Source organism: Staurois parvus, unplaced genomic scaffold (assembly GCF_062004578.1).
Source record: "Staurois parvus isolate SC_StPar_1 unplaced genomic scaffold, SC_StPar_1.0 ptg000551l, whole genome shotgun sequence".
Taxonomy (NCBI): domain Eukaryota; kingdom Metazoa; phylum Chordata; class Amphibia; order Anura; family Ranidae; genus Staurois; species Staurois parvus.
In genome coordinates this window covers 544452-556882 of record NW_028318347.1, presented here as the reverse complement: position 1 = coordinate 556882, position 12431 = coordinate 544452, and positions in this window count along the sequence as shown.

Below are 12431 nucleotides of genomic sequence, written 5' to 3'. Positions count from 1 at the left end.
TACTAATCTTATGACATCCTGGTCCAAACTACCCCTCTCATGGATGGTTGTATCACGGTTGTAAAAAATATATGTCACAATATAGGTGCTGCCAGGGTGACCAAATCTGTTATATCTCCTTCCGAAATATAGTACATTTCAGCCCCTCAAAGTGCATTCCAGTCCCAATTTCATTAGCCAGTTTCCCCCAATTCACTTAGCACATTGAAATGTAATTAATAAAGCTTGGCTCCCATTTCAGTAGTTGTTTCCCCCCTGTCAAGATGACCTTCCCCCCTGCTGCCTCTCGTCCTGCCGCGGCTCTTTGAAGCCGAGCCGTGCAGGACAAGAGGTGTGGCTCCTCTCACCTCCGCCACTATCTTCTCCCCATCCTGCGAGGCCTTAGTGGAAAAGATAGTGAGGTTCACACCTCTCTGCAGAATGACGCTGCACGGTCCCGGCATCTGCACCGCATGCACGGGGAGTTCCTGCGCTTGCGGATGCCACCGGACAAAGGCCATGATCACGAGAGCGCGACCCGTGTCCAGGGGGGTGTGCCTCGTTGCCGAGCAACAAGGCTCACCACCCACCATTGCCAGGACGACTGGTAAGCGTCCTGCATCGGTTTAAGAGACCGATGCCGGGCTCTTCCTGGTCATCCATTTCGCTGCCAAGCCACCGAGGGATCCCAGATGAGGCTGGACCCTCGTGGCCACTCTGTATAGACCCCCCCAAGGATAAGGGGAGCCTCCGCAAGCTGCCGCTCTGCACACCCCAAAGCTAAGGGGGAGAACCACGCCAGCTGCCCATCGCAAGCCCCAGAGAAGGGGGAAACCTCTGCAAGCTGCCACTCTGCAAGCCCCAAGGATAAGGGGGAGAACCACACAAGCTGCCCACTGCAAGTCCCAAGCTAAGTGGGAGAACCGCGCCAGCTGCCCACCGCAAGCCCCAGAGAAGGGGGAGACCTCCACAAGCTGTCACTTTGCAAGCCCCAAGGATAAGGGGGAGCACCACACAAGCTGCCCACTGCAAGCCCCAAGGATAAGGGGAGAACTACACCAGCTGCCCTCTGCAGGCATCTAGGACTCGGGGGGGGGGGGGGGGGGGGATTATTACCACGGACTATGCCACGCATACTCCACTTTCAGGGCAAGTACTTGATGTCATACTGCCTTGCTCCCCTGTGGACCCGGGCGCCCCTGTCGGATCTGTGAGTGTATGCTCCCCTGTTTTCCCTGAACTGTTCTTGTACTCCCTCTCCTCCTCCCTGTTTGGATTACAAACTGCTGTAGAGACTTTAACTTTGCCCCTGGGGCTGGACTACAATTATTTTGGGCCCTCTCCTCGCTATTTCCCATACTGAGCACTGCCACCCCCCTTTGCAATCTCCCATTGAGTGCACATCTTGCTCAACTCCCTAAATATCACACAGTAAAAGTGACCCTCTCCTATGGGTCACTATAGAGTCAGTAGATTGTAACCCCTCATGAGTTGCCAATTTACTATGGCTACACCCAAGAGACCGTCGCTCACTCCAACACCCAATTACTCAATACTACCCATCTATCTGGAACAGTCTAAAGTTCTGAAACATCTTTCAGTCACCCCATAACCCACTCATGGCATACCTCCTCAATCCAGGCTTTTATCCGGCATGGATGCCTCCATCTTCTTTTCATGCTTGTCCTAGACCTAGTCTAGTTCAACACCAAACTCCTTTATACCCTTCCAAACCCTATGTGACTCTGAAATTTTTAGATATCTTCAGATCAATCACTTTTATTGCTCTCACTTACACATGAACACCTCTGTCCTAGACATGACTAGGTTTGGACACATATGTAAATGTGACCCCCATGCCAGACTTTTGATTTCCACCTTATATGCACAGTTACCAGCTTCACCACTTTACACTTCTATACCATATACATCCAAGTGGGAATGGGATTTAAATCTACATTTGAAAACGATTGGGCAGACATATGGTCTGCTGCAAAATCCTCCTCCCAAAATATAGTTGCTATGGAGACTAACCACAGCACTCTCATGCACTGGTACCTGGTCCCTGCCCGGATCACTAAATCCATCCCTAATCCCTGACTTGTTTATGTGACTGCTCTGAAGCAGGTATCCACATTTGGTGGACCTGCCCAGTTGTGCAAACGTATTGGTGCAAAATATTCCATATGCCTACAGTTCTTTATGAAGAAGTTACAGTATATATATCCATCCGGCCACTGCCTCATTTAATAACAAGCCCCAAGAAGTATACCTTATGGTGTGGCTCCAAGCTATGGATGGAAGGAAAGGGATCACCCCACCGGCAAGTGAGAAGAAGGGAGCATGAGTCAGAGCGATTCCAGTGTCAGCCAATACAAGTAAAGGGATGGATGCAGTGTGACCAAGCCCTAGTGGGCGTGGTGAAATGCATCAGAGGGCATGGCTAGAATGGCAGCTGAGGCCATTCCTCGACACTGGACTGGGGTTGGTTGACCAGCGTCCATTCCATTATGTGCGTAAGGCCCAAGAAGTGACACACTGGCAATTCAAACTACTCCTGTAGGTCACCATCACGGCTTAGCAAACCATAGCGAAGGCCTGGAAATCCCCCCACCTCAATACCACTGAAACTAAGAATAGTGTCACTCGAGCCACGATACATGTCAAAGTAGAAGCCGTCCTATTAGACAAAGTGCATAAAAATGAACAACTATGGCAACCATGGGTTGACCATTTCCTACCCTCAAACTCTGATGAAACCTTACTCTTTGTAGTCCTGAGTCCATTAGGTAACCCACTACTCAGTTGCTACTCTATACAGGCACACACCCTCCCCCCTGGGGACCTCCTCTCCTCCCCCCTTATCTGTACCCCTTTCTTCACTACTCTTGCTCTTATCTCTCCATTGCTCTCTTCCTTTTCACCTTTCCTCTCATTAGCTCTTTATCCCTTATGGGGTTTTCCCAATTGGGGCAACCTACACTATCAGTTTGAATTTTCAGTGAGGCGGACAGGTCACCCACTCGTCTGCCACTGGTATCTGCATACAGGTTGAAGTACTAAATCTATACTCCCACTGTGAGAGTACCAGAAATGATACTATAGAGTATATAACATGTTTCAGTCCCTACATTCACTCCTCCCTTGATACTATAGCACTGTTATCTCTTGCTGAAGTTAAAGTAGAGCTCCACCCAAAAGGGGAAGTGCTGCTTTAATTAGTTGCTGACCGCAGGTAGCCAAATGACAGCTGCACTGCAGCCGGTCAGTTCTGGGAGGCCGTCATATGACGTCCTCCCAGAACGCGCTCTCCTGCATGCCCCTGGCGATCTCCGTGATTGCTGTGTCCTATGACACGCTGGTCATCGGGAAATGCAATTGCCGGTTCTTGACTGCACTTTCCTCACCCTGTCAGAGCATGAGGAACGTACTGCCGGCAGTTGTCAGAGGAGGGATCGGCACCAATCATCAGGGCACTGATGATCAGTGCCCTGAGGATCGGTGCCCAGCAGCGCCACCCACCAGTTCTGCCCACCTTTGCCCAGCAGTGACATCCACCTTTGCCCAGCAGTGCATCAAGTCAGTGCCCAGCAGTGCTGCCAGTCAGAGCCCACCAGTGACACCCAGCAGTGCTTCCAGTCAGTGCCCAGCAGTGCCGCGAGTCAGTGCCCAGCAGTGCCTACTATCAGTGCCAGCTCATCAGTATCACCTATCAGTGCCGTCTCATTAGTGCCGCCTATCAGTGCCGTCTCATTAGTGCCACCCATCAGTGCTGCCTATCAGTGCTCTCATTAGTGCCTATCAGTGCAGCCTCATCAACACACATCAGTGAAGGAGAAAAGTTACCTGTTTGCAAAATTTTATGATAGAAACAAAAACTTTTTTTTTTTTTTTAAATTTTTGCTCTTTTTTTGTTTATAGCGCAAAAAATAAAACACCCAGCGGGGAGTAAAGACCACCAAAAGAAAGCTCTATTTGTGTAAAAAAAATGATAAAAATGAGTACAATATTGCATGACTGCACAATTGTCATTTAAAGTGTGGCAACGCTGAAAGCTGAAAATTGGCCTGGTAAGGAAGGGGGTATAAGTGCCTGGTAGGCAAGTGGTTAAGGACCCCACTGGCACCTTTTGGGGGGTAACCGAAATTGACAGGTACCCACTCCCACTTCTACTGCAATCACCTAGGTGATCAGAAGCGGAAGTTGTCCTCCCCCCTACCTCCCTGTAGTCTTCTGGGACACATGAAAGGTCCTAGAAGACTACAGGACCATTCACAAAGCACAGAGATACTCGCACATGCTCAGTGGGCACCCGGATGTGAAGCTGCAAGCTGTCACAGCTGGGTGCCCACACTGAAGATGCCGGCACTGGAAACACAGGGTGGCCGGTGAAACGGGCTGCGGGGAGGACACCACGAGATCGAGGGACAGGTAAGATCTGTCTTTTAAAAGTCAGCAGCTACAGTTTTTGTAGCTGCTGACTTTTTTTTTTTATTTTTCACTGGAACTCCACTTTAATGTATGAAGATATTATTTGTACTGTACAAATTACAACCTGTACGTTACCTCTAAGGGTTGTACCCCTTCTGACTTACTGTTGGTGAGTCCTGCAATCACATTGTTATGAGCTCCTTGTAAAACTATTATCTCTTTCCAATAAAATCTATGAACAAGAGAAGATATGGACCCCACAATTCCTCTAAACAGGTGAAACTCAAAAATGAGAATTTGGTGCAAAAGTTCATTGATTTCAGTGCAGCAACGTAAAAGGTGAAACTAATATATGAGATAGACTCATTACATGCAAAGCAAGATAGTTCAAGCCGTGATTTGTCATCATTGTGATGATTATGGGTTGAAGCTCATGAAAACCCCAAATCCACAATCTCAGAAAATGAGAATATTGTGAAAAGGTGGAATATTCTCGGCTCAAAGTGTCCCACTCTAATCAGCTAATTAAGCCATAATACCTGCAAAGGGTTCCTGAGCCTTTAAATAGTCTCTCAGTCTGGTTCAGTAGGAATCACAATCATGGGAAAGACTGCTGACCTGACACCATCATTGACACCCTCCATAAGGAAGGAAAGCCTCAAAAGGTTATTGCAAAAGAAGTTGGATGTTCCCAAAGTGCTGTATCAAAGCACATTAACAGAAAGTTATGTGGAAGGGAAAAGTGTGGAAGAAAAAGGTGCACAAGCAACAGGGATGACTGCAGCCTGGAGAGGATTGTCAGGAAAAGGCCATTCAAAATGTTGGGGACTTTCACAAGGAGTGGACTGAGGCTGGAGTCAGTGCATCAAGAGCCACCACACACAGACTGATCCTGGACATGGGCTTCAAATGTCGTATTCCTCTTGTCAGGCCACTCTTGAACAACAAAACATCAGAACCGTCTTACCTGGGCTAAAGAAAAACAGACCTGGTCTGTTGCTCAGTGGTCCAAAGTCCTCTTTTCTGATGAGAGCAACTTTTGCATCTCATTTGGAAACCAAGGACCCCAAGTATGGAGGAAGAATGGAGAGGCCCAAGGACCCCGAGTATGGAGGAAGAATGGAGAGGCCCAAGGACCCCGAGTATGGAGGAAGAATGGAGAGGCACAAGGACCCCGAGTATGGAGGAAGAATGGAGAGGCCCAAGGACCCCGAGTATGGAGGAAGAATGGAGAGGCACACACTGCAAGATGTTTGAAGTCCAGTGTGAAGTTTCCACAGTCTGTGTTGATTTGGGGAGTCATGTCATCTGCTGGTGTTGGTCCACTGTGCTTCATTAAGTCCAGGGTCAATGCAGCCGTCTGCCAGGAGATTTTGGAACACTTCATGCTTCCTTCTGCAGACCAGCTTTATGGGGATGCTGACTTCATTTTCCAGCAGGACTTTGCACCTCCCACACTGCCAAAAGCACCAAAACCTGGTTCAAGGACCGTGGGATTACTGTGCTTGATTGGCCAAACTCGCCTGACCTGAACGCCATAGAGAATCTATGGGGCATTGCCAAGAGAAAGATGAGACATGAGACCGAACAATGCAGAAGAGCTGAAGGCCGCTATTGAAGCATCTTGGTCTTCCATAACACCTCAGCAGTGCCACAGGCTGATAGCTTCCATGCCACGCCGCATTGAGGCAGTAATTGCTGCAAAAGGGGCCCAAACCAAGTACTGAGTACATATGCATGCTTCTACTTTTCAGAGGTCCGATATTGTTCTATGTACAATCCGTGTTTTATTGATTGCATGTAATATTCTCATTTTCTGAGATTGTGGATTTGGGGTTTTCATGAGCTGTAAGCCATAATCATCACAATGATGAAAAATCACGGCTTGAACTATCTTGCTTTGCATGTAATGAGTCTCATATATTAGTTTCATCTTTTAAGTTGCTGCACTGAAATTAACTTTTGCACCATATTCTCATTTTTTGAGTTTCAACTGTATACTCCACAATTCTCCCATGTGGACACCTCGTAAGTGGTTCTCCAGTATAGACTTCCAGTTTGGAGAACTCATTTAGAAGAAGCCGTCAGCTAGAATCAAACTCACTACTCTACAGTATGGTGAAGACCAAGGAGGTCTAGCAATACCAAATGTTAGACTTTATTTTATAGCTGCCCAACTTCAACATCTTACCAGGTGGGACTTAGTAGACACATTAGATCTCATCCGTCGGTTGCTACTTCCATTAGATACAGATTTCACATCACTCTCACACTTATTAATGGGCTTCAGATGACACCAGTGGGAAAGGCATGATCTCTCATCTATTTATTCCAGTCTTTTGACTCTTACCGAAGAATTATAGAAAGAAATGGGAAACAGACAGAAAATAAGAGAGAGTGGTGGGAGGTGATTTTGACCTCCATACCTCTCATCTCTCTGTCCTCTTCACAGAAACACAGTCATTTCTTTTGCATAGAGTTTTCAGGACTCCAGCTCAATTGTTCAGCTAGGACAGGAGGGATTTCCCCTTATGACCCCAATTGTAGTGGTGATGTCAAGGATTTGATACACGTTTTGGAGATGTCCAAAATTATTCAAAAAGTGGAATGATATGACCAGTATTGTAATGTTGGTATTCAATATTCCTTGGGTGTGCCTCTTGGTCTCAATAGAGGAGAAATTATTTACACCTCCTCCTATTACAAGTCATATAGCAATAGTGAGGCTGCTTGACCATAAAAAATATCCCGATCTTGGCTATCATCTCAAACTCCCAGCAGACACCAGTGGGTTGAGCAGGTGAACTCCACATTAACATGTGAAAAATGAACTTACCAACATTGTAATTCACCCAGGAGATGTATGTCTGGCAGAACTGGCTGGTTACTCCTTGCTCACTCCTAGTTAGTTCTTCATAGGATTTTAAAATCTTAGCTCTTTTAGCCCCATAGAAGGAGAACGGCCAGTTGTATCCTACTGAATGGTGACTACTTTAGAGACCTGTTCTGCTTCGTGTTATTGAACTGTTGTATAACACTAGTCAGACAGTCTAACAATAATTCAGAAGTCAAGAAAGGTGATACATCAGATCTGTATGTATTCTTTGTTCTGAATAACTTTGTAAAGCTACAACATAAGAACAAACAAGACATATGGGTCAGTACATTATACATTATACAACAGCTTCATCCCACCAGTGAGTGTACTCACGGACAATTCCACCATAAGTCCAGGAATAGCTTGGAGCTTCACTGTATGCTACTTGCTAGTTTCAGAAGCAGTCATGAAATGGAGGACAGGAACTTCCAGGTTGAAGGTTACTGTATGTGAAAATTACCACTTCCTATAAATCCTGCTATAACTAGGCATAACTCTAACCACTAGATGGCAGCAACATCACATTACAGTATATTACATATATTATTTTCAACAATATGGGCAGAACAAGACCCATACTTGGGGTATGATCCTGTAGACACAGGCCTCATTGATTGGTGTCAGCTATCTATGTATGTACTGGGGGGAGTTACTTGCCATGTACAGCTGAATTGTTCTAGGTTGTTTCTTCTTTTCTCTGTTCATTTGTTTATAAAAGGTAAAAGTGACACCATAGACAAAGCAAGTTATTGTTCTGTATGATCTGTAACAGTGCCACAACTGCCTATACGTGAGAATGTATGACTCCATTGTCTGGGCTGAATGTTGGGAATACTGTGCGCACTTATAAACTTTCTGAATAAACTCTATTTGATTAAAAAAAATACTGTAGATTATGCTGTACATATTCTTTCTATTCATAAGATATATTTAGTAATAAGCATTAAAAATAGAAAGCAACTTTATGTAGCCCTTTATATAGAATTCTATCTTTTTTCTTTCTCTATAGGTAGATTGATGAACCAAGTTTTCGGTCATGTTGGTCTTCATGAATACAGCTGAGTCACATGGAAAATAAAACACATGGATGTCTTAATTGACTGAAAGTCTTTACTGCAGTTCACTGGAGGATTCACACGGGATACAAGTCATATCTATGTTCTAAAAGTCATGGTTTGGATCCTCTTCCACTTTGATCCAGCAGGAGAAAAGTAATTTCAGTGTTCTGGAAGTGACAATGGCTTTACAATAAAGTCCAACCCAAGTATACATAAGAGGAGTCATTTCAAACTACTTGTTTGGAGATTTTACAATGGAGGGAAAATATATCATACACCAAAAGGCTTGCAAGGGAGATAAGCCATATCATTGTTCTGAATGTGGCAAAACGTTTACAAGCAAGAGAGGCCCTATAATACACCAAACAGTTCATACTGGAGAGAAGCCATATCAGTGTTCTGAATGTGATAAAGCTTTTACTCAGAAGTCAAGTCTTTTCACACACCAGAGGATTCACACTGGAGAGAAGTCATATCAGTGTTCTGAATGTGATAAAGCTTTTACTCAGAAGTCACATCTTATCATACACCAGAGGATTCACACTGGAGAGAAGCCATATCAGTGTTCTGAATGTGATAAAGCGTTTACTCAGAAGTCAGATCTTATCACACACCAGAGGATTCACACTGGAGAGAAGTCATATCAGTGTTCTGAATGTGATAAAGCTTTTACACATAAGTCAAGTCTTATCAGACACCAGAGGATTCACACTGGAGAGAAGTCATATCAGTGTTCTGAATGTGATAAAGCTTTTACACAGAAGTCAGAACTTATTGCACACCAGATGATTCACACTGGAGAGAAGTCATATCAGTGTTCTGAATGTGATAAAGCTTTTACAGTGAAGTCACATCTTATCACACACCAGAGGTTTCACACTGGAGAGAAGTCATATCAGTGTTCTGAATGTGATAAAGCTTTTACTCAGAAGTCAGATCTTATCAGACACCAGAGGATTCACACTGGAGAGAAGCCATATCAGTGTTCTGAATGTGACAAAGCTTTTAAAGTGAAGTCAGATCTTTTCAGACACCAGAGGGTTCACACTGGAGAGAAGCCTATTTAATGCTCTCAATGTGACAAAACTTTTTCAGTTAATGCCGATCTAATCCATCACCGGAGGATTCACAAATTTCAGCATAGATTAAATTCTGGAAAAAAGGAATAACTGAACAGCTTCCTTCATGATTCTCATCTTTATCTTTTTTATGGAGCTTTGAATGAACATGCAATGCATTTTCATGATTCACCAACTGAGTTGTGTTTCCAAGCATTTTCTTCATTTCTGGATCCTGAGGTAATACATGACCAGCACTGCCTCAGTACCAGAGACTAGGATGGGGTCATCTTACCAAGTCTCTGAAGCCTCAGTGGGAGAGTCCATTCCAGGTTCTTCTGACTATTGATACATGATCAGCCAGGCGTGAGGTCTCCAGCTAAGCCCACCTTGTCCACTCCTCCCATTACATGTTCCATCTCCTCTCCCATTATCAATGCCTTCTTTCCACATTTCATCTCCTCTCATTAATATACAGGATTTATATAGCGCCAACAGTTTGCTCAGACAATACTGCAACAATACAGTTAAATACAAACGGGATAGGAGGGCCCTGCTCCTTGGAGCTTACATTCTAGGAGGGAGGGGCTAGTGGTACAAAAGGTAGTAACTGTGGGGATGGACTGGTAGGAAGAATAGAAGATTCAATTATTAGTTGAGGGCAGGATAGGCTTCCCTGAAGAGAGAGGTTTTCAGAGATTACCTAAAAGTGAGCAGAGTAGGCAATAGTCTTATAAATTGGGGTAGAGAGTTCCAGAGGATGGGGGAAGCTCTGGAGAAGTCCTGGAGACGAGCATGGGAGGAGGAGGCAAGGGAGCTAGAGAGCAGGAGGTCGTGCGAGGAGTGGAGAGTACGGTTTGGGTGATATTTGGAGAAAACATTGGTGATGTAATTTGGGGCAGAGTTATAAATGGCTTTATATGTTATTGTTAATGTTTTGAATTTTATCCGTTGGGCAATGGGAAGCTAGTGGAAGGATTGGCAGAGAGGGGTGGAGGACACTGAATGGAGGCCAGTGGAGGGATTGGCAGAGGGGGGTGGAGGACACTGGACGCCAGTGGAGGGATTGGCAGAGAGGGGTGGAGGACACTGAGTGGAGGGATTGGCAGAGAGGGGTGGCTTATACAGAATGGTTAGTAAGGTGGATGAATCTGACAGCAGCATTCATGATAGACTGAAGAGGGGATAGCCTGCGATGAGGTCGGCCAATGAGGAGGGAGTTACAATAGTCAAGGCGAGATATAACCAGGGAGTGAATAAGTTGCTTAGTGATTTCCGGGGTTAGGAACGGTCATATCTTGGAGATGTTGTGGAGGTGAAGTCTACAAGATTTGGACAGTAATTGGATTTGGGACTGAAAGGACAGATGGGAGTCTAGGATTACACCTAGAATCCTGGCATGAGGGGAGGGACTGATGATTGTGTTATGGATCTTGATGGATAAGTCGGGGGGGGGCACGGGTTGGGGGCAATACTAAGAGCTCAGTTTTGGAAAGATTGAGTTTGAGGAAGTGGAGTGACATCCATACCAATATGTCGCTTAGTAGGGTAGTAATGCGAGAGGAGACTGAAGTGGTGATGTGAGGGGTAGAAAGATAGATTTGTGTGTCATCAGCATAGAGATGGTGTAACGGAACCGGTACCCGACCGCACTTGGGTATATTCCGTTATCCTGCAGCTTCCCCTGTCCGAACACCATCCACGGACCACACCCTGAAATCCCTCAGGAAAAAGACAGCACCCAGCTCTTAAAACAGAAAGCCAACTCTTTATTTTAACACAAAACACAGAATATATACAGAGGGCGGGGAAACAACCAGGAACAGGAAATACATCATCAGCCCGCCCTATCAGTGGGAAGGGCTACAGGGAACCACCCCAACCAACCCAAGACACAGAACAATGGGATGCAGCCATGCGGCAAAGGACATTGACCAACCCCCACACCAATACACAAACAGTACATCCCATAATAGTTGGCTGGACAGGAAGACACAGCACAATGGGGGGTAGCACATGGCAAACAGACAATGGGCAGCCATGTGGCCTAGACAAAGGAACACACACTATACACAAGACTCAGACATTCACATACACACCCTGTAACCCTTAACAGGCACAGGGTGCCTTAAACATAATGGGAATTTGGGAAGATGATACAGAGGTCCCCCCATCCCCAAAAGTCACTCCCGTCACAGATGGTACTTAAAGCCATGGGAGTTTATCAAGTGACCAAGGGAGGAGGTGTAGATGGAGAAGAGTAGGGGTCCAAGGACGGAACCTTGTGGGACCCCTACAAAAAGAGGGAGTGAAGAGGAGGCGGCAGAGTTATAGGTAATGCTCAACAAGCTCTGCGATAGGTAGGAGGAGAACGAGAGAGAGGAATCTTGGAGGCCAAGAAAGTGGAGTTTTTTGAGGAGGGATTGGTCATCAGTATCAAAAGCCGCAGAGAGGTCAAGTAGTAAGATATGGAGTAGTGGCCATTGGTTGGGATGAGTACGGAGTAGTGGCCATTGGTTGGGATGAGTACGGAGTAGTGGCCATTGGTTGGGATGAGTACGGAGTAGTGGCCATTGGTTGGGATGAGTACGGAGTAGTGGCCATAGGTTGGGATGAGTACGGAGTAGTGGCCATAGGTTGGGATGAGTACGGAGTAGTGGCCATAGGTTGGGATGAGTACGGAGTAGTGGCCATTGGTTGGGATGAGTACGGAGTAGTGGCCATTGGTTGGGATGAGTACGGAGTAGTGGCCATTGGTTGGGATGAGTACGGAGTAGTGGCCATAGGTTGGGATGAGTACGGAGTAGTGACCATTGGTTTTAGCAGTTAGTAGATCATTAGTGAGGTTTAGTAGGGTAGTTTCAGTGGAGTGTAGTGAGGAAAGCCAGACTGTAAAGGGTCAAGAAGGTTGTTGTCAGTGAGGTGGGATCTCAGGTGATTGTAGACTAAGCGTTCTAGGAGTTTAGAGGTAAATGGCAGCAGGGAGATGGGTCTTAATGTGTTAAGGTTGGTGGGGTCCAGGGAGGG